The sequence below is a fragment of the Falco peregrinus genome, chromosome W (assembly GCF_023634155.1).
Source record: "Falco peregrinus isolate bFalPer1 chromosome W, bFalPer1.pri, whole genome shotgun sequence".
Classification (NCBI taxonomy): domain Eukaryota; kingdom Metazoa; phylum Chordata; class Aves; order Falconiformes; family Falconidae; genus Falco; species Falco peregrinus.
The window spans coordinates 27,367,579-27,393,999 of record NC_073743.1 but is presented as its reverse complement, the minus strand read 5'-3'; the positions used below and the strand labels follow the sequence as shown (position 1 = coordinate 27,393,999).

The following is a 26,421-nucleotide window of genomic DNA, read 5'->3' as shown; positions in this document are numbered from 1 at the left end:
TTAACACTGTCACATCATTGACTGCTAAGTAAGACAGCCTGGATGGGGATTTCGGCACAGAGAAGGGAAATTAAAAATGCAAAATAGAAAACCAGATGGCATAAGCTTCATTTAAAATAATATCTCATCTCCTGGGGATCCCATGGAGATCTGTTGCCTTCCAGTGGATACGGAGCCCCTGAGATTTACACTTGGGGATTAGTCTGTTCCTCCTCCTCTTCTTATCACAAATGTCTTCTGTTTTCAAAAGGCTTTCTCTATCCGAATATGTCTCCTAATAAGGATGTGCTGGAGACATCTCCTAAGCATTAATGGACACCCAGCCCCCCACAGTGCTGTCAGGAGCCTCCTTATCAAGTGATTTGCAATAAAGAAGGAAGCATGGCTAAGCCCTGCAGTTCCTGACAGAAAGACAAAGTGGGAGTGTTAGAAAAGTAAGAAATACATAATTAATATAGATATAATATCAATAAGGGTTTAAGATTCTGAACTACACAAACTGGGAGATGTTATTTCCCCTTGGTGTGATATTCTCCACTTTGTTGATATGGCCTCAGCAGCAAGCTAAATGTTTTACTATTCCACTTACAAACCAGGTGTAACCTTTAGGAAATCACTAGAAATATAAGCCACCTGGTTAGTTTTAGCAAACATGTGGCTGTGAAATGTATTTATTCATAGGGGGAGAGGCAACCAAGGAAAAGACTACTAAAGCAGTGGAATAAATCTGTGTTTAGTGCATGCAGTACAGCATACTCTTTCTGTCACACTTCAATCACTGTGGACTCTGGAAGTAAAAGTTGTATTTGTGCTGGGTTGGTATTTAATTGAGCTCATTTGAACCAAGCTTACAGCAAGCACATATGACAGATTTATGTATGAATCTTCACAGAGTAAAAAAATCACATTTATTGACATTCCAGCAGAGCATTTGATGTTTGAACAACTGATTCTGATTTAACACTGAAGAATGCCACTATCCATATGGAAAACCTGCAATAGGATTAAACCCCCAGTTGCTACCATTCCAATCAGTGGCTCTGCCAGATAAGCTATTAAACGTTTATGTACTACCTTAATTTTGCCTAGATTAAAAAAAACAATCCAAATCCTGATGAGCTTAATGCAGAAGAGACAAAAGATCAAGTTGGAGGAACGGGGGCCAGAGTCAGGAGATGAGAGACATTAAACTGCTTGAAAATTGTAAAGGCTGGGCAGATTTTAAGAATAACAGCAGCAGGAGCAGATGTGGATTAAAGGTATGTTATACTGGCTACAGACAATACTGTTAGTCTCATTTTGCCCCAGATAACCTAGAGCTCATCTGGGTATGGCCAAGAGTAGAGAGTTGATCCAAATGCCACTAGATATGTGTTCACCTAATTAGAGGCATGCTGTATCCGCAGGCAGAGAGGCATGTTTGAGCAGACCTCTCTGGAGACAAGGCAAGATGATGCTTGTTAGCCTTGTCAGACAACTCCTCTTAAGCAGGTAGATTTCACCCATTATTACCTTCATGAGCATATTGTGGTCAGCACTGAGTATTCACTAGGAAAGAGCACTAGCTGTAAAAGAGGTCCTGGCAATGGTACACTTCTAGCTACTGGAAAAACAATTCAGACTCTTCCAATATATCCCGTTGCCTCTTTACTGGTGGATAGTAGCATTCAGCAGTGGCTAAGTGGAATAAAATTTTCCCTATGTGGAAAAGCAGAAGTTCTGGCAGAAGGACTCATTCTGTTGTATCTGATCCTTGGAAAAAAAGCTGCTAAACTCTGCAGAAGTCTGACTAGGGCATATCTTCATATATTAGTCCATTTTAATAAGTAATTACCTTGCAATCAACTATGTAACAGGCTGCTTCTTCCTAAGTCACCTCCAGTTGGTAAATTCTAGTTTACAGCAGACTGAGGTTCTCCTGTCATATTTTCCTCATTTCTATTATTCCAGTTTTCATGCTTATTCTCTGTGGCATTTCTGAGTCTTTGTTGTACTGATGTCTCCCAAATATAGAATCATTTAGGTGGGAAAAGACTCTTAAGATCATTGGGTCCAACTGTTAACCTAACACTACCAAGTCCACCATTAAAAAATGCCCCTAAGCACCATGTCTACACATCTTTTAAATACCTCTAGGGATGGTGACTCAACCACCTCCCTGGGCAGCCTGTTCCAATGCTTGACAACCCTTTCAGTGAAGAAGTTTTTCCTAATATCCAGCCTAAACCTCCCCTGATGCCACTTGAGGCCATTTCCTCTTGTCCAATCACTTGCTCCTTGGGAAAAAAGACTGACACCCACCTCGCTACATCCTCCTTTTATGTAGTTGTAGAGCGTCAGCTTCCTTTTCTCCAAACTAAACAACCACCCCAGTTCCCACAGCTACTCCTCATAAGACTTGTTCCCCAGACCCTTCACCAGCTTCATTGCTCTTCTCTGGACGTGCTCCAGCACCTCAATGTCTTTCTTGTAGTGAGGGGCCCAAAACTGAACACAGGATTTGAGGTGCAGCCTCACCAGTGCCAAGTACAGGGGGACAATTGCTTCCCTAGTCCTGCTGGCCACACTATTTCTGATACAGGCCAGGATGCTATTGGCCGCCTTGGCCATCTGGGCACACTGCTGGCTCATATTCAGCTGGGTGTCGACCAACATCCCCATGTCCTTTTCTGCTGGGCAGCTTTCCACTCTTCCCCAAGCCTGTAGCGTTGCATGGGGTTGTTGTGACCCAAGTGCAGGACCCAGCACTGAGCCTTGTTGAACCTCATACAACTGGCCTCAGCCCATCGGTCCAGCCTGTCCAGATCCCTCTGTAGAGCCTTTCTACTCTCAAGCAGATCAATGCTCCCACCCATCTTGGTGTTGTCTGCAAATTAATAAGGGTGCCTGCACCTGGTCCCCTTGTCCAGATCATTGATATTAAAACTGGCCCTGATACTGAGCCCTGGGGAACACCACTTGTGACCGGCTGCCAAGTGGATTTAACTTCATTCACCACCACTCTTTGGGCCTGGCCATCCAGCCAGTTTTTTACCCATCCAAGACACGAGCAGCCAGTTTCTCCAGGAGAATGCTGTGGGAAACAGTGTCAAAGGCTTTACTAAAGTCCAAGTAGGCAACATCCACAGCCTTTCCTTCATCCAGTAAGTGGGTGACCTTGTCATAGAAGGAGAACAGGGTAGTCAAGGAGGACCTGACTTTCATAAACCCATGCTGACTGGGCCTGATCACCTGGTTGTCCTGCACATGCCACGTGATGGCACTCAAGATGAGCTGCTCCGGAACCTTCCCCGGAACCCAGGTCAGGCTGGCAGACCTGTAGTTCCCCGGTTCCTCCTTATGGCCCTTCTTGTAGATGGGTGTCACATTTGCTAACCTTCAGTCAACTCTGACCTCCCAGGGTAGCCAGGACTGCTGATAAATGATGGAAAGTGGCTTGTTGAGCTTTTCCGCCAGCTCCCTCAGTACCCTTGTGTGGATCCCATCTGGCCCCATAGATTTGTGCGTGTCTAAGTGGTGTAGCAAGTTGCTAACAATTTCCCCTTGGATTATAGAGGTTCGTTCTGCTCCCCTGTCACCAGCTCATTAGGCTGCATACCCTGAGAACAAATGGTCTTCCTATTAAAGACTGAGGCAAAGAAGGCATTAAGTACCTCTGCCTTTTCCTCATCCTCTGTCACTATGTTTTCCCCTGCATCCAATAAGGGATGGAGATTCTCCTTAGCCCCCCTTGTGTTGTTAATATACTTACAGAAATATTTTTTTATTGTCTTTTACAGCAGTAGCCAAATTGATTTCTTGTTGGGCTTTGACCCTTCTAATTTTTTCTCTCCATATCTTCCTGACATCTTTGTAGTCTTCCTGGGTTGCCTGCCCCTTCTTTCAAAGGTCATAAACTCTCTTTTTTTTTTTTTTTTTTCCTCCTGAGTTCCAGCCAAAGCTCTCTGTTCAGCCAGGCTGGTCTTCTTCCCCACCAGCTCATCTTTCAGCGCATGGGGATGGCCTGCTCCTGTGCCTTTAAGATTTCCTTCTTGAAGAAAGCCCAGCCTTCCTGGATCCCTTTGCCTTTCAGGACTGCCTCCCAAGGGACTCTGTCAGCCAGGCTCCTAAACAGACCAAAGTCTGCCCTCTGGAAATCCAAGGTAGCAGTTCTGCTGACCAGTCTCCTTACTTCTCCAAGAATCGAAAAATCTATTATTTCATGATCACTATGCCAAGACAGCCTCCAACCATCACATCACCCACAACTCCTTCTCTGTTTGCAAACAACAGGTCCAGTGTTGTCCAAGCTCCCTCACCAACTGCGTCAGGAAGTTATCATTCACACACTCCAGGAACCTCCTAGACTGTTTCTTCTCTGCTGTTTTATTTCCAGCAGACATCTGGTAAATTGAAGTCCCCCATGAGAACAAGGGTTAGCAATCGTGAGACTTCTCCCAGCTGCTTATAGAATATTTCATCAGTCATTTCATCCTGGTTGGGTGGTCTATAAGAGACTCCCACCATGATATCTGCCTTGTTAGCCTTTCCCCCGATTCTTATCCATAAACACTCAACCTATCATCACCATTGTCAAACTATAGACAATCAAAACACACCCTAACATACAGAGGTATCCCACTGCCTCTCCTTCCTTGCCTATCCCTTCTGAAGAGTTTACAGCCATCCATTGCAGCACTCCAGTTGTGTTAGTCATCCCACCATGTTTCTGTGATTGCAACTATATCATAGTTTTCCAGCTGCACAATGGCTTCCAAATCCTCTTATGTGTTGCCCATTGTCCTGGTTTCAGCTGGGATAGGGTTAATTTTCTTCTTAGTAGCTGGTGCGGTGATGTGATTTGGATTTGGTGGGAGAACAATGTTGATAGGACACTGATGTTTTTAGTTGTTGCTGGGTAATGTTTTTACTAAGTCAAGGACTTTTCAGTTTCTCAGGTCCTGCCAGACAGAGGGCTGGAGGGGCACAAGAAATTGGGAGGGGACACAGCCAGGACAGCTGACCTGAACTAGCCAAAGAGATATTCCATACCACATGACATCATGCTGAGTATATAAACTGGGGGAAGAAGAAGGAAGGGGAGGGACATTCGGCATTATGGCATTTGTCTTCCCAAGTAACCGTTACGCATGGGAGAGCCCTGCTTTCCTGGAGATGGCTGAACACCTGCCTGCCCATGGGAAGTAGTGAATTAATTCCTTCTTTTGCTTTCCTTGTGTGCGTGGCTTTTGCTTTACCTATTAAACTGTCTTTATCTCAGCCCACAAGTTTTCTCACTTTGACTCTTCCGATTCTCTCCCCCATCTCACTGTGGGGGGAGTGAGCGAGTGGCTGCATGGTGCTTGGCTGCCAACCAGGGTTAAACTACAACACCCATGCTGCATGCACTGGTGTAGATGCACTTCAGTTGCGCTATTGATCCTGCCACCTTTTTGGGGGGAGAATCCCTAATTCCTATTATGACTCTTCTCAAGGTGCTTCCATGGTTTCTAACGCATCAACAACCCTTGCATCTTTGCTGCTGCGCAGATCTCCATCCCCTACCCCCACTGAGATGGCTAAGGTGCTGCGTGCATTAGTATAGAGACATCTCAAATGTGCTCCAGTGTACTCAGCCCATCGTGGAACAGACTGAAGGACCTTGCTAGCACACTGTCCCTCAAACATTGTCGTGGTGCCCCCACCCTTATCTGTGAGTGAGGCTGGTTTCATCTCTTTCCCCCTTCAAATCTAGTTTAAAGCTTTTTCAATGAGCCCTGCTAACTCCTGCGCAACAATCCTTTCCCCCCTTTGAGACAGGTGTACCCCATGTCACCAGCAGGCCTGGTGTTGTGTAGACTGACCCATGATCAAAAACCCCCGAATTCTGCTGGTGACACCAGTCACGGAGTCAGGTATTTATCAGCTGGCTCTTCGTGTTTCTTCCAACATCATTCCCTGCAACTGGAAGGACAGGAAAAATCTACTTGTGCTCCTCACTCCTTAACTAGTTGTCTGAAAGTCCTGAAGTCTCTTTTGATTGCCCTTGGACTTCTTATTGGAACTTCATCACTGCTGTTGTGATTAAATTTCCTTTGCCAATTCTTGCTTTTTGTGTCAAAGTCATTAATGAACATATAAATGAAATGGATGTTGGAGAACTCTGTTAGCAATCTCCTTTCTTCTGATACTTTCTCCTTCAACACTACCTGATGTGTTTTGAGTTCCTGGGCTTCTCAGGCTACTGGGTTTGCTTAAGCACTTAGTTTATAAAACTGAATTTTGTTATAGATGTACCTCAAATTACCTTTTCATTTAATTTGCATGTATTGAACTTGTTATCCCTGAATCCAAATTATTTCCTATGATCAGGTCTTTTGTAACGTCCTCATGACTTACTAAAACTAAGTCTAAAATAGTACCATTTCCTGTCATGTTAGTGAATCTCTGGAGGATATTTTTATTGCCTAGAAATGCAAGAATATCTCAGACTTACCAATAATAATATCAGTTGCTTTCCAACCTGATTCCTGATGTTAAATTATCCAAAACAACTATTGCAGTAGTAATTATCTTTCTAATAACATTACAGAACTCTCTTGGCAGTGAAAAAGGATCCTGGTGGCATATGGCATGCTAGCAGTGATAATCTTTTACTAGTAAGAGTTGTGCTGTCATTAACATATATTGCTGCTCCCTGCCTTTTCCTGAAAAGCAGTCACTGGTTTTAGAGTGCTCATGACTGCAACTGCTGGACAGATCTACTACCCCAATGCACTCACTCATATCCTGTATCAGTAGCTCAAGGTCCTCCACTTTGCTGCATAACCTTACTACATTTGCATATCCAACTTTCTTCTCCTCCCTAGTCACTCTTTCAGCAAGATATTGCCTATTCAACCACTTTCTTTTCCTTTGCCATCCATGGATCTACTCTGTGACATTCCTTTCTGCACTGCTATGACCAGATTTGTCTGATTATTCAATTTACCACATACTCAGGCAGAGCCTTGAGACTGCACAAATGCTTCCCAGCCCTTTCCTGGTGTTTAAGGTTCCTCTTATAAATGACGCCAACAGCAGTGTTTGCAGGAATACTGCAGGTACTTGGATAAAACCTATCTATCAGAGAATATCTCTTCATAACCATACACCAATGACCAAACTTCCCCAAATCTTCTTCAAACCTTAGCTGTTTGCTGTTTGTGTTTGTCACTCATTTGGTAGGGGCCAGAGCTATTCCACTGAACATCTGTGCACTTACTTCTTTCAGAGCCTTCCACAGCATGGCATAGAATTGTAGAGTGGTTTGGGTTGGAAGGGACCTTTAAAGGTCATCTAGTCCAATCCCCCTGCAATGAGCAGGGACATCTTCAACTAGATCAGGTTGCTCAGAGCCCTGTCCAACCTGACCTTGAATGTTTCCAGGGATGGGGCATCTATAACTTCTCTGGGCAACTTGTTCCAGTGGTTCACTGTGGATAACTGGCTAGCTGAAAAAGGTCACATAGACATAGTCCAGCTGGCTGGACAAAAATGCACATCGCTCTCAGCTTATCTGAAGTAAAGCAAAATACACTGTCTTTGGCTGTCCTTGTTACACAGTAACAGGAAGATTTTGGTGGGAAAAGAATGTTGCAGGTGGGAACAGATAACTACAGAAGAGAAACAAGGGGCGGGCTTGGTATTTAGGCAACTAACCAATAATGAGCTTAACTTTTGTAATATGTATGAGCTAATTATAACAAGGCATAAAAGGTGACTGTAAGGGACAATAAACAAAGTCTGCTGATCACTCATATTGAGTGACTGTGTCTTCCCTCCGTCGCGACAAATGGCGCCCGAACAGGGACCCTAGAGAGGGCTGAACCTGCGAGCCACGGTTCAACGGAGATTCGGGTACCGGTCCTGAAAGCAGCGCAGGAGGCGGAAGGGCACAGTCCCCGCGCCCGGGAGCACCTACAGAGGGTCCCGCCGGCCACGCGTCGCCGAAGTCTCGCAAAGGCTGCAACAGCGCTGACGAAGGTATGGAGAGACAAGCGACGTATGATTCGCTCATATGCTTTTTAGAAAGCGGAGCGTTCAGGACATAGATTGTAAAAAGGAATTACCCGGGTTTTTAGCGTATGGGATAGCATCTGGGACCCCCGCGGCAGCGGCGACGCGCAGCCCGGCAGGCCCCTTCCCGGCCGCGGTTTCTCTCCAAGGCGGCACCCACCCCCCTCCGATCGGCGCCATGGCGATGCAAGCGGCCAAGCGAGCTGACATCCGGCTGCCCCCAGAGGTCAATCGGATCCTTTATATTCGGAACCTGCCGTATGAAATCACAGTGGAGGAAATGTATGATATTTTTGGGAAATACTGACCTATTCGACAAATCAGAGTTGGAAACACTCCTGAAACAAGAGGAACAGCTTAAGCTTCTGAAGGGAAAATACGGAATTGATTACAACCCCCCCCCCCCCAAAAAAAAAAAAAAGTGCTTCACATGTCCCCTACAAGAAATGGGTTTCTGCCTTGAACTAGCAAACATCTCTGTGCTTAAAGAGAAGCCTTTTTGCCTTGATGGAGATAATTTATTCTGTATTCTGTATTTATGCTGAATTCTGAATGTGGAAATTGGTTGGGACTAGGAGACTGGCTTAAAGGCATTTTGCAAACGGGATTATTATTTTTTGATCATTATTGTAATAATAGTTTTTTGATCAAAACCAGCCAAAATTATTTGTAAGCATTAGGCATATCTGAAGAGAATGCCTTTATTTGAATCAGCAGTTAAGGTGTAGTTTAGTCTGATGCTGTGGTTTTATCTGCTTCTGGTGAATTTTTGAAGTGATGAAATCAGAGATAGAAGGTATACTAAGAGTTATGAGGTAATAAGGTAATAATCTAAGTAAGGGTGCTGTCTTTTATATCTACAAGTGCAATATGCTTTTATGTAGCAGAGAGAAACTTTAACAATAATGTTGCTTGAGCGAGATGTGCATGTGACAACTTGGGAAAAGGGATATCACAACTGGAGTGCAACAGTGTTTCTACGTCTGGCAGAGTGAAATCTTTCAAGACCTGAGTTTAGACAGTCTAAAATAAATTGTTAGTATTCAGAAAACCCGTCTTAAGCCTCTTTTGCTTACATAGTGTTATGGAAGTCAACTGCTACTGTAGAGAATTAATGATTTTTTAATACATATTAACAAATACTACTATTTTAACTTAAGGCAGTTGAGTGAGAAATACTCACGTGTAGCATTTGAGGGAATGTCAGCATAAATCGCACTTACAGTAAGACTGCATTTTTAATTACTGTACTCGTTAAGATTCAATGATGCCATAAGGCTAAGGCCTTTTATCGCAGATTGGTTCTGAACTAAAAGGTGTGTGCACATGTAGATATGCACATTTGTGTTATTTTCCTTAATTGGCTACAAAATAATATAATTAGGTTGGGGACTAGATCTTGGGAATTTGTCTATTATACTTCTGTTTGTTAAGGAACGTGCATAACACACAGCACCCATGTAGGCTTGGCTTGTGGCACAGTTGTCAAATTTAGCATAGACATTCAGACAGATAAGCAACGTACTCTTCTTGTGTGTATCACCTACAAGCCATTATGGCTTAGTGTGTAAATCTGTATGTAACTATTGAAAAATCCACTTATGAATGTATATAGCTTAGAACTAATTTTTTCCCTTTGTTAATTCTTTGATATCAATGAGGTATTCTTCAGAAAATGTATGGACTGGTTGGTTGCATAAGGGCAGTTGTTATTTGGACAGAAAATTGTTAATGGTCAGGGATTTTCCACTAAAATATTTGCAAATATTCCTAGTCAAACATCAGTTTGGTTTCTTTTTGGGTTTTGAGCTTGCATTAGTCCATGTTCAGAACTTTAAAATTACCTTTGAATTTTTTAAACTTTTTATATCACTGGAACAGAAAGAGCATCTAAATTAAAGCTTCAAGCTAACTTTATTTTTCAAGTATTTCTGGAATTATACTTCTGAACTGAGATTTTATAAGTTGGCTGTGTATCTTCCTGTGTTAAAACGCTGTTATTGAAAATGGTCAACCAAGCCCATGTCGCCCAAAATAAAAAACGGGGCAATTGTGGATAACTGGCTAGCTGAAAAGGGTCACATAGACATAGTCCAGCTGGCTGGACAAAAATGCACATCGCTCTCAGCTTATCTGAAGTAAAGCAAAATACACTGTCTTTGGCTGTCCTTGTTACACAGTAACAGGAAGATTTTGGTGGGAAAAGAATGTTGCAGGTGGGAACAGATAACTACAGAAGAGAAACTAGGGGCGGGCTTGGTATTTAGGCAACTAACCAATAATGAGCGTAACTTTTGTAATATGTATGAGCTAATTATAACAAGGCATAAAAGGTGACTGTAAGAGACAATAAACGAAGTCTGCTGATCACTCATATTGAGTGACTGTGTCTTCCCTCCGTCGCAACAGTTCACCACCCTCATCATAAAAAACTTTCTTCCTTCTATCTAGTCTGAATCTACCCTCTTTTAGTTTGAAATCATTACCCCTTGTCCTGTTGCTACAGGCCCTGCTAAAAAGTCTGTCCCCATCTTTGTTATAAGCCCCCTCTAAGTATTAAAAAGCTGTAATAAGGTCTCACCAGAGACTTCTCTTCTCCAGGCTGAACAACCCCAACTATCTCAGCCTGTCCTCATGGGAGATGTGTTCCATCCCTCTGATCATTTTTGTGGCCCTCCACTGGACCTGCTCCAACAGGTCAACCTCAACTAGCTCCAGCAGCATCCTGTCAATGTCATTTGTTCTGATGTGAAGGTCAACCAGGGGACTACCTCCTGCTCCTATGGGAAATTTTCCAGACTTAGATTCCCATTTTTTTATCCATGCTCTAAGCAACATGCACACTATTCCTTTGACCTATCCCTTGTCAGGGTCTTGAGTCTTTGTGGCACAACAGTGGCTCAGGTTTTGGAGGCAGGACAGCCATGTGTGGATTGTGGATTGCTGTCCTCTTGTGTTAGCCTTGTGAGGAAGTAGAGTATTGTGCTAATATGATGATTCTGCTTCCAGAACTTCAAAACGTTGCTCAGAAATAGCACAAGTATTTCTATGTGAACCTTTACAAACCTACAAACCCTTGACCTCACAGTAACACAGCTCTATCTTTCTCTGGTAGTCCGAGTCTCTGATCCTTTCCCTTTTGTTTGCAGTAATCCTGTCTTTTCTTTATACAGTTCCTCTATATTATCTTAATTCTTTTTCTGGCCGAGCCTTGATCTTAGCTTGATAAAAATCTGTAGGTTTAAAAAACTATGCCTTCTTTTCAAGGCATAGCTTCCTTCCTCTACCACAGCCCAAGATAAAGAGTCCTTGCATGTTTGTAGGTCAGTTCCCTGAGCAGCAGAATCACACTGATAAACTGCTCTGTGAGTTGTCTGAACTGAGCTGGCATGCTCAGCCACACGCATGGAGATCTGCATATGATTCCACGAGCACCTCACCATATTTCAGTCCTTGGATTCAGCCTTTTCAATCTCCATCAGCAAAGACTCACCTAATTTCACTTGAAGTGGGGACGGCTTATAGTTCATGGCTACAGTCTCTCCCTCTCTCGTATCACAATCTCTGTCCAAAATAGATGCAGCTGTTGGATCCTGTCAAGAAAGAAAATGAAACAAAACAGAATGGTTTAACTAGAAGTTATGCGGTCTCTTTTCTGTCTGTTAGATGAGTCCATTCCCACCTGCATTCAGAGGGAACAGAGAACATGCTGGTGTTTTGAATGGCTGAAACCTAGGGGCAAAACACAGAACTTTGGAAGCACATTTAGTATGCTAAAAGTACCTCGGGAAATACCAGATTTCAACATTTAACTTATATGATGGATGATACTGGGAATATAATATGGAGGGTGGGTCACCAGTTCAAATTCAGCCTGGGCTGGCAGTAGTCTGAAACCATTTCCATGTGATGACTCTTTGGGGTGTTGTACGAAACGCATTTACAGTTTCAGCTGAGTTCCAAGTGGACCAGTCAACCTCATGATTAAAACCAAAAAGCTCGTGACCAGCTGTGTGAAAGTCCAGCTCAGAAGAAATGAGGACTGAATGAGTAGGAGAATTCAATCTCTGGTCCCTCTTGGAGAGGAATGAAGAAGACTACTTCCAAATCTGGATTTATTCTGTGGCTAACTGGAAAGATTTAATTTCAGTATCTGTCAGCACAGCACCTTTCACTGTCACTGAAATTCCCCCAAAAATCAAAGCTCCCCAAACATGGAATCTGCCCCATCACACCTACTTGCAGACCAGCTAATCCAGGTATATGGCATGTGTAAGGTGGTAAAGTGGCAGGCCACCACCTGGGTCCAGGCTTCCCAGACAAGAACCTTTTCTCTGACAGTCTGAGAAAAGGCAGGATACAGCTGTTTTTAAAAAGCATGACAAGAGCTGGATGCTTTGTAGTGCTACTGAACACAACCAAATCCTTGGAGCCCCAATCTGCTGGCTGCAGGAAGGTATAGGAGTAGACACGTTATGGTAAAGGACATGGTGCGATGGCCAGATACCACCTCCTATGCTGGTGCAGTCCAGCACTTGAACACGAGCTCCCACATGGAAGGAGCCCACAGCCAGCAGTTCACGTGTCAGGGAAAGGACCTGGCCAACTTGCATGAACAACAGGAGAGGAGAAATGTTCTGAGGTGCCTTTGAGGATCTGGACTCTGGTCCTGGACCAGAGGACTTTGCTAGAGCAATCTCAAAGCTGGACTCCAGACCAAACAAATAGAAAAGGCTTCCTAGACCACCAGAAAAAGAGAAAGATAATTTTCAAAGAGTGATTCATTCCATCCTGTCTTAGACACTCATCTTAAGAGGAGATGAAAACATCCCTGGAGACGTGTCTTCCTTTTCCCCCTACTAACTACAGAGGAGGCCTAGCAACTGGTGGAGACTGCACCCCTGCCACTGCAGGTGGGGATGACAAAGGACACACCAGCAGAATCCATAACAACGCCAGTCCACACCAAGAGATGATCCATGAATCATCTCTAAGCATGTGGAGGAAAAGAAGGTCATCAGGAACAGTCAGCATGGATTCACCAAGGGGAAATCATGCCTGACCAACCTGATAACCTTCTATGATGGAATGACTGGATGGGCATATGCAGGGAGAGCAGTGGATGTTGTCTACTGTTACAGCCCTCTCCAAACTAGCCAGCTATAACAAGGTCTTTTACCATCTCATACCAGCATACTCTTCATGCCAGTCCCCCTGCTGCTACCTTCTCATCTCTCCTCACCCAGGGTATGTATTCTCTGCTTCTTTCTCCCCTCTCTTCATTGGCTGCCCAACCAATTAACAGAACCAGCCACAGCTGCACCTTATCTACATCAGCCAACCCTCCAGCTCACAGCTGTATGTTATCAATGTTAATTAACCCAGCTTCATTCTTCTACAATTCCCCCTTCTTTTTCTTCTTAACATTTCATACCTCATGTTTTTACCAACCATCACAAACTTTTTACAAATAAACTTTTCATACAGTTCTCTATAATTCCTCTACAGTCTACCTTGACCTCAGCAAGGCTTTTGACACTGTCTCCCATAACATCCTGATAGGTAAGCTCAGGAAGTGTGCGCTAGATGAGCAGACAGTGAGGTGGATTGAGAACTGGCTGAATGGCAGAGCTTGGAGGATTGTGATCAACAGTGCAGAGTCTAGCTAGAGGCCTGTAGCTAGTGGTGTTCCCCAGGGGTCATTCCTGCATCCAGTCCTGTTCAGCTTATTCATCGCTGACCTGGATGAAGGGACAGAGTGCACCCTCAGCGAGTTTGCAGATGATACAAAACTGGGCGGAGTGTCTGATACACCAGAAGGCTGTGCTGCCATTCAGCGAGACCTGGACCGGCTAGAGAGCTGGGCAGAGAGGAACCTAATGAAGTTCAACAAAGGCAAGTGTAAGGTCCTGCACCTTGGGAGGAACAACCCCATGCACCAGCACAGGCTGGGGGTTGACCTGATGGAAGGCAGCTCTGCAGAGAAAGACCTGGGAGTTTTGGTGGACAACAAGTTGCCCATGAGCCAGCAGTGTGCCCTTGTGGCCATGAAGGCCAATGGGATCCTGGGGTGCATTAGGAGGAGTGCAGCCAGCAGGTCAAAGGACATTATCCTCCTCCTCTACTCTGCCCTGGTGAGGCCTCATCTAGAGTACTGTGTCCAGTTCTGGGCTCCCCACTTCAAGAGAGACAGGGAACTACTGGAGGGGGTCCAGTGGAGGGCTACCAAGATGATGAGGGGACTGGAGCATCTAGCTGATGAGGAAAGGCTGAGAGAGCTGGGCCTGTTTAGCCTGGGGAAGAGAAAACTGAGAGGGGATCTTATAAATGTCTACAAATATCTTAACAGCGAGTGTCAAGAGGATGGGGGCAGATGATTTTCAGTGGTAACTAGCAACAGGACAAGGGGCAACAGGTACAAACTGCAACACAGGAAGTTCCATCTGAATATGAGGAAGAACTTCTTTACCTTGAGGGTGACAGACCACTGGAACGGGCTTCCCAGAGAGGTTATAGTCTCCTTCTCTGGAGACACTCAAAACCTGCCTGGACATGATTCTGTGCAACCTGCTCTGGTGAACCTGCTTTAGCATGGGGGGTTGGACTAGATGATCTCCAGAGATCCCTTCCAAACTCAACCATTCTATGACTCTGTGATCCCATTAATCATAGCCCAATGCTCCAATCTAACTAGATCCTGTGCAAGTCCTCTTGTCCCTCAAGGGAGTCAACAGCAGCTCCCAGTTTAATATCCTCAGCAAACCTGCTAAGGGTGCATTCAACTTCTGCATCCAGAATATTGATAAAAATATTGAATGGAACTGGCCCTAGAATTGAACCCTGAGGAACACTGCTGGTCAATGGTCACCAGCCAGATGTAGCCCCATTCACTACAACCCTTTGAGCTCTGCCCTTCAGCCAGTTCTTCACCCAGTGCACCATGAACCTGCTCATTCCACAGTTGGACAACCTGTCCAGAAGGGTGCTGTGAGGGTCAATATCAGAAGCCTTACTAAAATCCAAAAAAACTATATCCACCATCTTCCCTTCATCCACTAGGTGGGTGACCTTATTGTAGAAGGTTATCATATTAATTAATCAGGACTTTCCCTTTGTGAACCCATGTTGACTGTGCCTGATGATTGCATTGTCCTTCGAATGCCTTTCAATAGTATTCAGTATAACCTTCTCCATAATTTTTCCAGGAACTGAGGTTAGACTAACAGGTCTGTAGTTCCCTGGGTCTTCTCTCACGCCCTTTTTGTAAATTGGAATAACAGTGGCTAGCTTCCAGTCAGCAGGGACCTCCCCAGACTCTCAAGACCTTTGGTAGATGATCGAGAGGGGCCCTGCCGTAACATCCTCTAGCTCTTTCAGAACTCTGTGATGAATCCCATAAGACCCCATGGACTTGTGAACATTCAGCTGATACAGCTGGTCCCTTACAATTTCAGTGTCCACAAATGGAAAGGCACTGTTCGCACAGTCTTGGTCCTTCGATTCAGGAGACCAGGCAGCCCAAGGTCTTATCAGTATTATTAAAGACTGAGGTAAAAAAAGAATTGAATGCCTCTGATTTTAATTCATCCCTATTAGTCAGGTGACCACCTGCAACAAGTATTGGTCCAATGTTTTCTTTAGACCTCCTCTTGCTATTAACATACTTTAAAAACTTTCTTGTTATCTGACACAACATTGACCAGTTTCAACTCTAGTTGAGCTTTGGCCTTTTGTGTCTTCTCCTTGCATATATGAGCCACAGCTCTGTACTCTTCATGCGAAGCATGACCTCGCTTCCAGAGATCATACAATTTCTTTTTCCTCTTGAGCTCCACAAGGAGTTCCCTGTTCATACAAGCTGGTCTTCTGCCCTGCTTGCTTGACTTAGGACTTAATGGGATTGCCTGCTCCTGTGCTTCTAAAAGGTAGTTCTTAAAAACTGACCAGTACTCATGGACCCCTAAGCCCTCAAAAGCAGATTCCCAGGGTACTCTGCTAAATAGCTCCCTGAATAGCTTAAAGTTTGCTCTCTTGAAATCCAGGGTAGCAACTCTGCTGACCTTTTTTCTCATTGCACTGAAAATTTTAAGCTCAACCATTTCGTGATGACTGTGATGGCCAAGACAGCCACCTACCATCACATCCCCCACAAGTCCTTCTCTATTCACAAATAGCAAGCTAGACTTGGCATCTTTCCTAGTTGGCTCACTGAGTACTTGTGACAAGGAGTTATCTCCTACAAACTTCAAGAATTTCCAAGACCTGCTTATCACAGCGGTATGAAAAAGGAATGGGCACACACAGTTCCTGCGGCCTTCAGCTGCCCCTTAAAAACATAGCTAGGAACTGAGATGTCTCTATCTGCCCACCCTTCCCAATCCTAAAAATCAGTCACGTTTACAGCCCTAAGCAAATGTTCTCCACTCTGCTGTCTGTGGGAAATACGATCATTAAAGCAGCTCTGCTTTTTGATAAAGCAGAGGAGGAAGATTGCCCTTACCCTCCAATCTCAAGGAATGACCCAATATACAGGGCTTTAGCCACCACTTCTCTCCAAAGTTCAGAGGCTTTGGTCTGATCATCATCAGCTGAATCATTATGAACTGACTGCTCACGAATATCATCCAGCTTACCTTTGTCTTTCTCCAGTACCAACCAATGATGTGCTTGCTGTCTTCTGCCTAACTTAAAGATGCTGGAAGTCTTGGTACCAACATGTGTGTGACAGCCTACAATGAGTGTTCACAGCCCAGCAGACTCCTGCTTTCTGAAGCTGCCCATGTGGATCACACACACTGAAAATAAATACTAACAAGAAAGGACAAGCCCAAGTGTTTTGCTTCTTTTCCACATCAAACATTGAATTTGAAAATTTGATAGCACAAGAAACTGACTTAGTGAGCAGAAGAACAAGTGAGAAACTACATGTACCCCAAATACAGGGGGTATATTTGGGTCATCAGGAAGTTTCTATCATTCCCATGTTTTCATCCCAGACTCTCGGGCTAGAAGACTGCTCCTGCTAATAAATTTTTATGCCTTCAGTCTCTCTGCCCTAGGAACAGAAAATGATATGCTGTCTGCAGATTCATTCTGCCTCAAGCTGTACTGCACTAGGTTATCCTGAGAAATGCAGCTGTAGGCAGTAGGCTTCTGGGGAGGGGACTCAGGTGGGTATGTAAAAACACAATCTTACAGTGTTTTGGACAACAGACCCCTGTGGCCTCTAGGTACCACTACAATATAAACATGAAATATCTATAAACATAGAGTGCTTTAAAAAAAAACACTGGGAACCAAGATGTGCATAGTCTGTCTATCTATGTGAGAAACAGCATTAACCATTATAGCTGAACAATGGTTAGTAATAGCATGTTTGGCAAGAGAAAGTGTCACATGTATGGCAGGAATGGAACCTGCAAACCTCACAAAAGACTCTCATGCTCTCTGCATCCCTTGAGCTCTAGCTTAAACATTCAGTTTTGGAGCCCATTATATCAAGGAAGATCTAATCCCCTTAGCAGTCCTATAGATAAAAGCTAGAAGCTACAACCATCCAGGAACACTGGAAGAATGGGGGTGTTCAGAGAAGAAAGGGGAAGACTAAGGAGGGATATAATAGCTGTCTTCAGATAGAGAAAGGGCTGCCAGAGAGAAAAAGGGAGTAATTTTTTTCCCCTATGTTTCTGATCACCAGAACAAGAAATGATTACCTTAAACTGCAGCAGGGTTGCAAGGAAATAGCAGGGAAAACTGTAGAGGTAAGGCTAAGGAGCTGCACGTTAGCCTGATGAAGTTATGGAATTGGTGTTGCTGGAGGATTTTAAGCCTGGGTTAGAAACTGATTTGTCACACAGAAAGTCAACAGAGCTGATCTGGATTTGGTGAGAGCTGATAAGATCCCTGATCGCTTTAGGTCACTCTCTCCATCTGTCTTAATAAGAGAGGAGCCTGCTTCTAAGCCAGACTCATTTAGGCAGAACACCAGTTTATCCCAGGAATGAGAGGTTCTCCAAACTCCTCTACCCACTTCCAAGGACCATGGCTGGCCTTCTCTGGGTGAGCTGAAGAAAAACATCTTTTTTCTAGGCCTCACATGTTGAAGGAACTCCAGAATCATATGGTGACCAGAGCAGAAGGCTCCCCAGGAAGATGTGGTCAGCACTTTTCATCAACATGTGCAAACTGCTGGATCCAAAGCACTAACCACTCATCTCAGCATCGTCACCCCATACCAAAGTGAAAATAAATGGCACTTTGGTGACACAGCAACTGATGCACTGAAATACAGTCTGATAGCTACTGACTCAGTTTCAAAAAAGCAATAAACAGCAACTGTTTATTGACTTTCTACTAGTTCTGCCAATGCACCACTTACAACATTGCTGGTTTTCTTTTCTGAGCAAATGCTGAAAAGATCTTATTTAACAATAACAAATTAGGCCTGCAATATCCACTACAGGACCCAGATTTTAAACCCAAGTCATTTATAATTGTAAGACAAACCAGTATTTGAAGCCATTTTTTCAGCAATTCAAAAGCCAGCAGTGTTAATATTGCTGCATGATTAAACTCTCAAGTCTTATTTAATTAAATTGAACCAGAACTGCACCAAGATGACTTTCTACTGTGTATACCTGCAGTTGGTGTAGCTCAACTCACTGGCAGATAATGAGGAATTTGGATCTTTGCTTTGTTTCAAATGGGGGCAGAAGTACCAGTCTGCCTTCACATGCCACAGTGCTTGCACTGAAACACTCCCTTGAAGCCCCAGCTGTGAAGGGTCTGCCCGACTGTCACATTCACGCTGAACAAAATGAAGCAAACAGAAAGGTATAAGCTGCGGAAAGGGAACAAGACATTTCAGAGGTCTGTTTTCCTAATAAAAAATGACATTTGCAGCACAGGGAAGAAAGTCCCTTTTTTTTAGATGATGATGTATGACTAATCCTGGGAGTCTACGGTAACAGAGGAAGCACCAACTCACTAAGTAGACCAAATACTTTGGGAAAGCAACTGAGGGACAAGGAAGAAAAATGGGAGTAATTACATGATTTCTGTTAAGATTTCCCTCTGAGAAACCAGCAGTACAAGCAGCCCCTGGTCCTTTCCTTTCAATCATGATAGAGTATATTTAACGTCATATTTCCCTTCAGGCTCTTCTCATGCATATAAGCACCAGCCACCACTATTATCACATGCATTTATAGGTTTGGTATTTTGTGCTAACTTTACAAAACTTAAATTGGATCATTAACATTGCAAGTTAGAGAAATGCCACACTGCGCTTCCCACTGCTTGCAGTACTTGCCAAGCAGCTGGCATGCAATAACTATTTAAAACCAGCTATTAACTGAGGTATGTTTTCAGGATGCTACAATACCAAAACATTTCCTTCCTTGTAAAGGATATATATATACACGAGGGCATTACACCTTTCCTTTTGTACACATATCTCTGAGGTGCAACATGAGACATATGAGTATTTAAGGCAATAAAGCATCACAAATTCCTTGGTAGGTGTTGTATGAGTCAGTTTAGCGACTGGCATCTGGCCAAACCAGGATCTCAAAAACCCCCAAACAACTCTACAACTGCTCTTTAAACCTCAATTCATGAGTGAGGATATCCTCAAAATTATTAAAAATTGAGACACGTGTCACAGCCAAGGTCATGGTGTGTTTGGAGTATAGAGGCAGGAACAGGAGCCTAGGCTCTTGGCTACATGCTGTAGCTGCATCCTATAGAAAATTGCAGTGCTCTGCACAGCCCTAGTGCTCTTCATAAGGGACCACAGCAGGATCTTGTAGCATCTGAATTCATACTTGTGGGTTAGTGTTTAGAGCTTCTTTCAAAGGTATGTCCTATCTTTACTCCTTCAGAGCTTTAAAGGAGCATCACACAGAGGAAAAGTCTGTTTTCAAAGAGAGTTGAGTTTTCTGCCTGAAATTAAGACAAGCAGAGACTCTCCCACATGGCAGAGTCCTTCCCATGGACAACCCCAACACCCAAAGAAACTGGCTAGGAAAGTGCAAGACAAGTGGTGCCATCACTCCTGAAATGCCAGAGTCATGGGCATATACAGAATAGTTTACGGATCCTCTCCACACACAGCTAGGCTATTCCAGCTGTACATAAAAGATGAGATCAAAGTTTGCCTGAGGGAAACACTAAAAATATTGGCTGGTTCTGGAAAGTACTGCAGAGATTATATATTATGACAAAATATCCCTGCACAGTACAAATGAGTAGGAGAGTCCTGTTCCAGTGATGTAAGTTCCCTCCAACATCCTGGAGATCGAATAATCATTTTCATAGGCCATGGACTGGATCCAGCATGGATTAAAATCTGACATTGCTAAGCTTTCAGAGCCTCTGGCTGTAAGAACAATAGCAGGAAAAGCTGGGACAGCTCCACGTCCATACCTTTCAACAGACCAAGGGCTCCAATCAGTAGTTCAATGTCACAGCTATTACTAGCATACCTCTGGGGCCACTTGTTCTTTTCTAGTTAGCAGTTAGGACTCTTTTTTTAAGAAAGGCTGCTGATTTTTATACGTTCAACTCCTATTTATGTAAGATGAACAAGGTCTTGCTTTTTGCTCCTGGAATACCCCTGGCACTTTTAATCCAATCCCTCAGATCCTCTTCTGAGCTGTTTGATTGCTCCTCCTGTTCACTCCTCCACTGATCATTCTTCATCCTGCTTTTCTCCTGCATGTAGTAAATCCCCCCTCTCTCTAAGGGCAGGGGTGTCCAGCTCTGAAGGCTCTTTGACTGAGGTTTCAAGTCAACAGCAAGACCCACACAACCAACAATGCCGCCTGCAAAGTGTCAGCTTGATGTCAGATATTTCTGGAATGAAAATGAGATGTGTGAAGACTGTAGAACATTTTTCAGCCTCTAGATTAATTTCTAAACCACAGGCTGCCCTCTCTATCGCACACCTACTTTGCATTTGTCAGACCTCTTACCCTTCAACCCAAGGCACCCTGGGCAGGCTGTTTGCTGTCTAGACAAGCTGAGTTTATACTCGGGGTTCAGAACAAGTTTACTCAGCCTGCACTCACAAGCAAGGGCTTGGAGGGATCTTGTGAGGGCTTTCAGCAGGGAATTACTGCATCTCCCTTCAGCTACTTGGCCAAAACTACCTCAGGAGAGTTAAAGTCAACAGCACGGAAATCTCAAGGACTCAGCACTCTGCTTTCTAGGGAAGCTGAAGATCTGGGAATGCTACAAATGCAAATAGTGAGGATGTTAAGGGAAGAGCAAATACCTGTGCATTTGTCCAAGATAAAAGCCACCTCTGGCCCCAGGAAGGAGGTTGCAAAGAAAACCAAGGAAAGGATACAGGCTGTAAAGCAGGATCCAAACAAAGCCCTGAAGGAGCACTGGGGGGGCCACCGCTCCAGGACAGAGGTTTCAAGAGATTTCTCAGGAATAATAATGGATGCCCAGTAGTGTGGATAACTGGCTAGCTGAAAAGGGTCACATAGACATAGTCCAGCTGGCTGGACAAAAATGCACATCGCTCTCAGCTTATCTGAAGTAAAGCAAAAATACACTGTCTTTGGCTGTTCTTGTTACACAATAACAGGAAGATTTTGGTGGGAAAAGAATGTTGCAGGTGGGAACAGATAACTACAGAAGAGAAACTAGGGGCGGGCTTGGTATTTAGGCAACTAACCAATAATGAGCTTAACTTTTGTAATATGTATGAGCTAATTATAACAAGGCATAAAAGGTGACTGTAAGGGACAATAAACGAAGTCTGCTGATCTCTCATATTGAGTGACTGTGTCTTCCCTCCGTCGCGACACAGTAGCATTCAAAGCTCTTTACCAAATCTAAAAACATAGACTCTTCCAACCAAACCCAAAAGATGAGCAGCTGCCCAAGGCTCACATACCAAGCATATTTGTCACACTGCAGACAGGTGGGGATCTCAGCAGTGGACACCAGTTTAGCCTGGACAGAGCAGGGGACTCAGCCCATGCTTTTGTACCCACCTAGCACTGCCTCCTGACCCCACAATCCAGGCCGATGGGTTCTGCCAAGACTTTGGTGGGCAACACCAATGGCTTTGAGAAGGCAGCGCCAGGCAAGCAGGACCGCTCTTGTCCTCACCTCGCCATGCTCAGGCTTGGACACCAGTTCAAAGTCATCAGCGTGTTACCCTGAGCATGGCTTGAGAGGTCACTTGCCCATCCTGCAAAGGTGGATCCCAGCATTAAAACCTTACTGATTTTTCTCCACTAGTAAACAAAGCTGCCAAGATGAGTGCTCAGCAGCCCTTTTCTCTTTAGCACAATGCTTTGAACTTGTCCCAAGACACGGAGAGCTCAGTCATCAGATTTCCATATTTATAAGGAGAGAGTTTCTGTTCAGCCAAGCTTGTGACAGAAATAACCCTGCAAACAGCAGCAGGAGCAGCAGCACAGCAAACATGTCTGAGAGGCAGGGATGCAAAAGATCTCAAGTTGCTCTCTACCTTGGTGCGGCTTTCCAACCCTGCACGAGAAATTGTGAAGGCACAAATCATTTCAGTTTCTAAAATAAGAGCTCACATTGCCCCCATCCCCCACATCTGTGTCTCCATGACTAATTAGCATTCAGGGGGATACAGATTCTCCTCTGATTAAGCACTGTGTGGCTCCCATTCTCCCCTGATTAAGCACTGTGTGGCTCCCATTCTCCCCTGACACATTTGTATTTGAAATATCCTCATTATGTGACTAATCAGGGAAGTTGAGATGAAGGCACAGAAGCTGACAACGGGAAATTACCAATTTTTATAAATGTGGCTTATAAATTATTCTGTCTCTGAAGGGCAGGGACACTTCTTCCCCTCCCAATCATGTAAAAAAAAAAAAAAAGTGCAAAACTGAGGTTCTTAAAGAAAAAACTATTTTTATTCCCAGAAGTAGCAGTTCTCATCTTCTCCCCTATTTGCAAAGCTTGCTCCCAGTTCCCTCAGTTGTAGCACTGCAGTTTATGCACTGCAAAGGGCCTAGAGAGCCTGCCAGCCCCATGCCACCACCTGCTGGGGCTCAGCTCAGCAAGGTGTCAGACAGCCACAACACTGCCTGATGATGCAGATGGGAATAATAAGCATGGTTAGTGTTTTACCACGTTGAGCTTAAAGTCAGCAGCACACAAAATGCCAGCCACATTCCCGGCTGTCCCTCATGAGCATCTGAAGATATTTAGCACTGTTATCTTTCACATAGCACAGCAGACTGATCAAAGACCAGAGCATACCTTAAATATTGAGGTAAACTGGGCTTGGCAGAAGCTGTTTGAAATAAAGGCAAACAGACACTATTTAACAGCACGAGGAGAACATTTGTAAAGGAGAATTTGTTTCCCATCCGTGTTCCCTGCTGTCCTGGTTTCAGCTGAGATGGAGTTAATTTTCTTCTTAGTAGCTAGTACAGCACTGCGTTTTGGCTCTGATATGAGAACAATGTTGATAGCACACTGATGTTTTTAGTTCTTGCTGGGTAATGTTTATACTAAGTCAAGGACTTTTCAGTTTCTCAGGCCTTGCCAGCAAGAAGGCTGGAGGGGCACAAGAAACTGGGAGGGGACACAGCCAGGTCAGCTGACCTGAACCAGCCAAAGAGGTATTCCATACCATGGGACGTCATGCTTGGCATATAAGCTTGGGGGGAGGTTGCCCGGGCCTGCCAATTGTTGCTCAGGGACTGGCTGGGCATCGGTCAGCAGGTGGTGAGCGGTTGTATTGTGCATCACTTGTTTTCTTTCTTCCTTTCCCTTTGGATTTTATTCATCGTTGTCATCGTCCCCCCCTTATTATAACTGTTATTATCATTATTGTTCTTTCATTTTTATTCTATTTCAATTATTAAATTGTTCTTATCTCAACCCTCAAGTGTTACATTCCTTTCCAATTTGGTGAGGAATTATAGAGGAATGAAGGCAGGTTAATTAACAGTGATAATATACAGCTGTGGGCTGGCTTCAGGGGCAGCGGGTTGGCTGATGTGGATAATGTGCAGCTGTGGCTGGTTCCTGCTAAGTAGTTAAATAGCTCTAAGGGGTATCTGGAAGAAGCAGAGGGAGGAGAGAGAGAAAAGCCCTGGATACAGGAGAGGCAGGAAGTAGGGTGGCCTGGCCTGAAGAGGATGAAGAAGCAGTGTGGACGGTAGATGAACTTTTGAAACCTTGTGGGGGATTGGTGGCTGTGCTGGGGTGAGGTACAGGAGCTACTTATTGAAGTTAACCTGGTATGGGATGGTAAAAGCCTTGTTGCAGCTGGCTAGTTTTGATAGTGCTGTGACACCAATTCCCCCCCTCCCCCCCCCAATCCCTCTGGGTGAATGGGGGAGGGAGCGAGTAGCTGTATAGTACTTGGTTGCTGGCTGGGGTTAAACCATGACACCTGTGATAGAGCTGGTCTCCATCTGGCTCCAGCTCGTATCCTCAGCCTCCTGTTGACAGCACCAGAAAGAGATATCAGGCCAGAACAGATGGCTTCTGCCTCCCTTCTCCTTTGAAGACAGCCCCTTTATCAGCTGAAATCAAGTTATCTGGCCCTCTTAGAGGAGCCACAGCAGATCGTGGAGCAGTGGAGGAAGCCCTGCACAAGGTGGGCACAAGAGGTCGAGGGGGCTCATTGCACACGCAAAAAGCCAAATCAGGTCCCTGGTTGAGCTGTGAAGGGAGATGAAAGGATGACTGCAGCATCAGTACTCTCTGGGACAGGCTCGGGCACATGCTTGCTGGCTCTTGGCCTTTGTTTAGCTCCATCTGGGCTGCTGCTCCTTCTGCTGTGGAGACGTGGACCTGCCCCAAAGCCCTGTGCTGGGACTCCAGAAGGCCTTGCTGGAAGGACTGCTGCAAGCCATGGAGGGGTTTGCCTGCTTTGCTCGCTGAGCATGACTGTCAAAATCTTTGCATTTTGACAGGTTTTTTCAATTGCCAAGTATCTACTATTTGGGATGAAATTTTGCACTCTGGACATTTCCCTCAGCCTGATTTAAAAAAAAATAAATATATATACACACTTTTTTTTTTTGTTGGGGTGGGATGCTGGTAACACACAGGTCTTGTCACCCTGAGCCTTCCCTCTCAGCAACTGCAGTTCAAGGCTGAGGCTGATGAGGGCAGGAGATTGGTAGGGTCTGCCAGGAGGACTAGAGCTGCTTGGAGAAGGGGATGGGGGAAACGGACTGGATGGGTAGCTAGGAGGGGAAATGGGAATGGCTGAAGGATGTTCCTAGAAGAACAGATCCAAGAAGACAAGGAAGAGACAGGACAGGGAGAGTGAAAGGCAGTCAGGGTTAAAAGCACTAGAGGACACCGCTGTTGGACATCTGTGATACAATGCATCTCTGTGCTCTTCCAGGGCTTGTGCACACAAAAGATAACTGACTGTTGCTGTTACTTCCACAGCTGGTCCCAGACTACTTTTGAGTGAAGCTCCAGAAGCTGCCTTGCAATGAAGAGAAATGAATGGGATTTAGGAACCTAACTCTCTCTGTGGCCTGAACATAGCTAAGCCTGGTGGCACAGAGTTGTGTGCTCCTGAACCATGCTGATGCTGCTGTGCCAGGCCATGCTGGGGTTTCTTTATAGTCAGTTTCCCTCTGTTAAAACTGCAGGGAACTGACATTAGTAAAAAAACAGTAGGGCTGGTTTGCCAAGCTCTCAAATACAGCTACTGCAGCCTAATTTGAGCCCCTTCAATCTATGTGCTACAAAACAGTCTTTAATGATATACTCATGTAAACCCTTTTTCTTGGTAATTCAGGGGCCAGCGTGGACCTGTGCTGGATATGAATCAGGGTTATGCAATGAAGGAACAGAAGCCCAAGTACGTGATTTCTTGCAGAAGTTGCAAGTCACGTAGGGAACAGGGGAGCATAGTGCACAGGAGTAAAGATGATCTTGTCTTGTGGTTATACAATGTGGGACTGTCCCCGAGAACTGAGACCTTTACACTCTTATGTGAAATGTGCCAAGTCTCTAAAACCAGATTTCCCACAAAGGGTCGCTAATAAGGTCTCCCTCCTTTGCTGGGCTCCTGGATCACAGCTCTGGAGCATGATATGCTGAGTGCTTACAAATGCTACCAAAGTGTGCAGGAGCTGCGCTTTGAGTGAGTGAAAAGCTACAAATTGGGGGGGGGGGGGGGAATAAAAACATCAGGTGATATGTACATTACACTGAAACCCCCAAATGATATTTTGGCTTTAATCAGTCTCTGTCTCAAGCCCTCATCTATCCAGCCACAAGATAATGAGGGAGAGGGAAGGGAATCTGGTGACGCTGTCTAATCCATCCCCTGACCTAGCAGGAACACTACAGAGATGAACAAGGACTTTGTGAAGTGCTCAGACACTATCTGTCATGCCAAAT

At 44.6% G+C, this 26,421-nt stretch overlaps 1 long non-coding RNA gene across 4 annotated transcripts in view; it reads right to left on the bottom strand.

Moving 5' to 3' along the window:
• The window catches only part of LOC129783083 (uncharacterized), a 111,191-nt gene that overhangs the window by 25,024 nt on the left and 59,746 nt on the right, over positions 1-26,421 (bottom strand). For all 4 annotated transcript variants that reach the window (XR_008745070.1, XR_008745071.1, XR_008745069.1 and 1 more), the window contains one exon: positions 11,531-11,630. This is a non-coding gene — a long non-coding RNA (uncharacterized LOC129783083). The remainder of the gene's footprint in view (positions 1-11,530; positions 11,631-26,421) is intronic.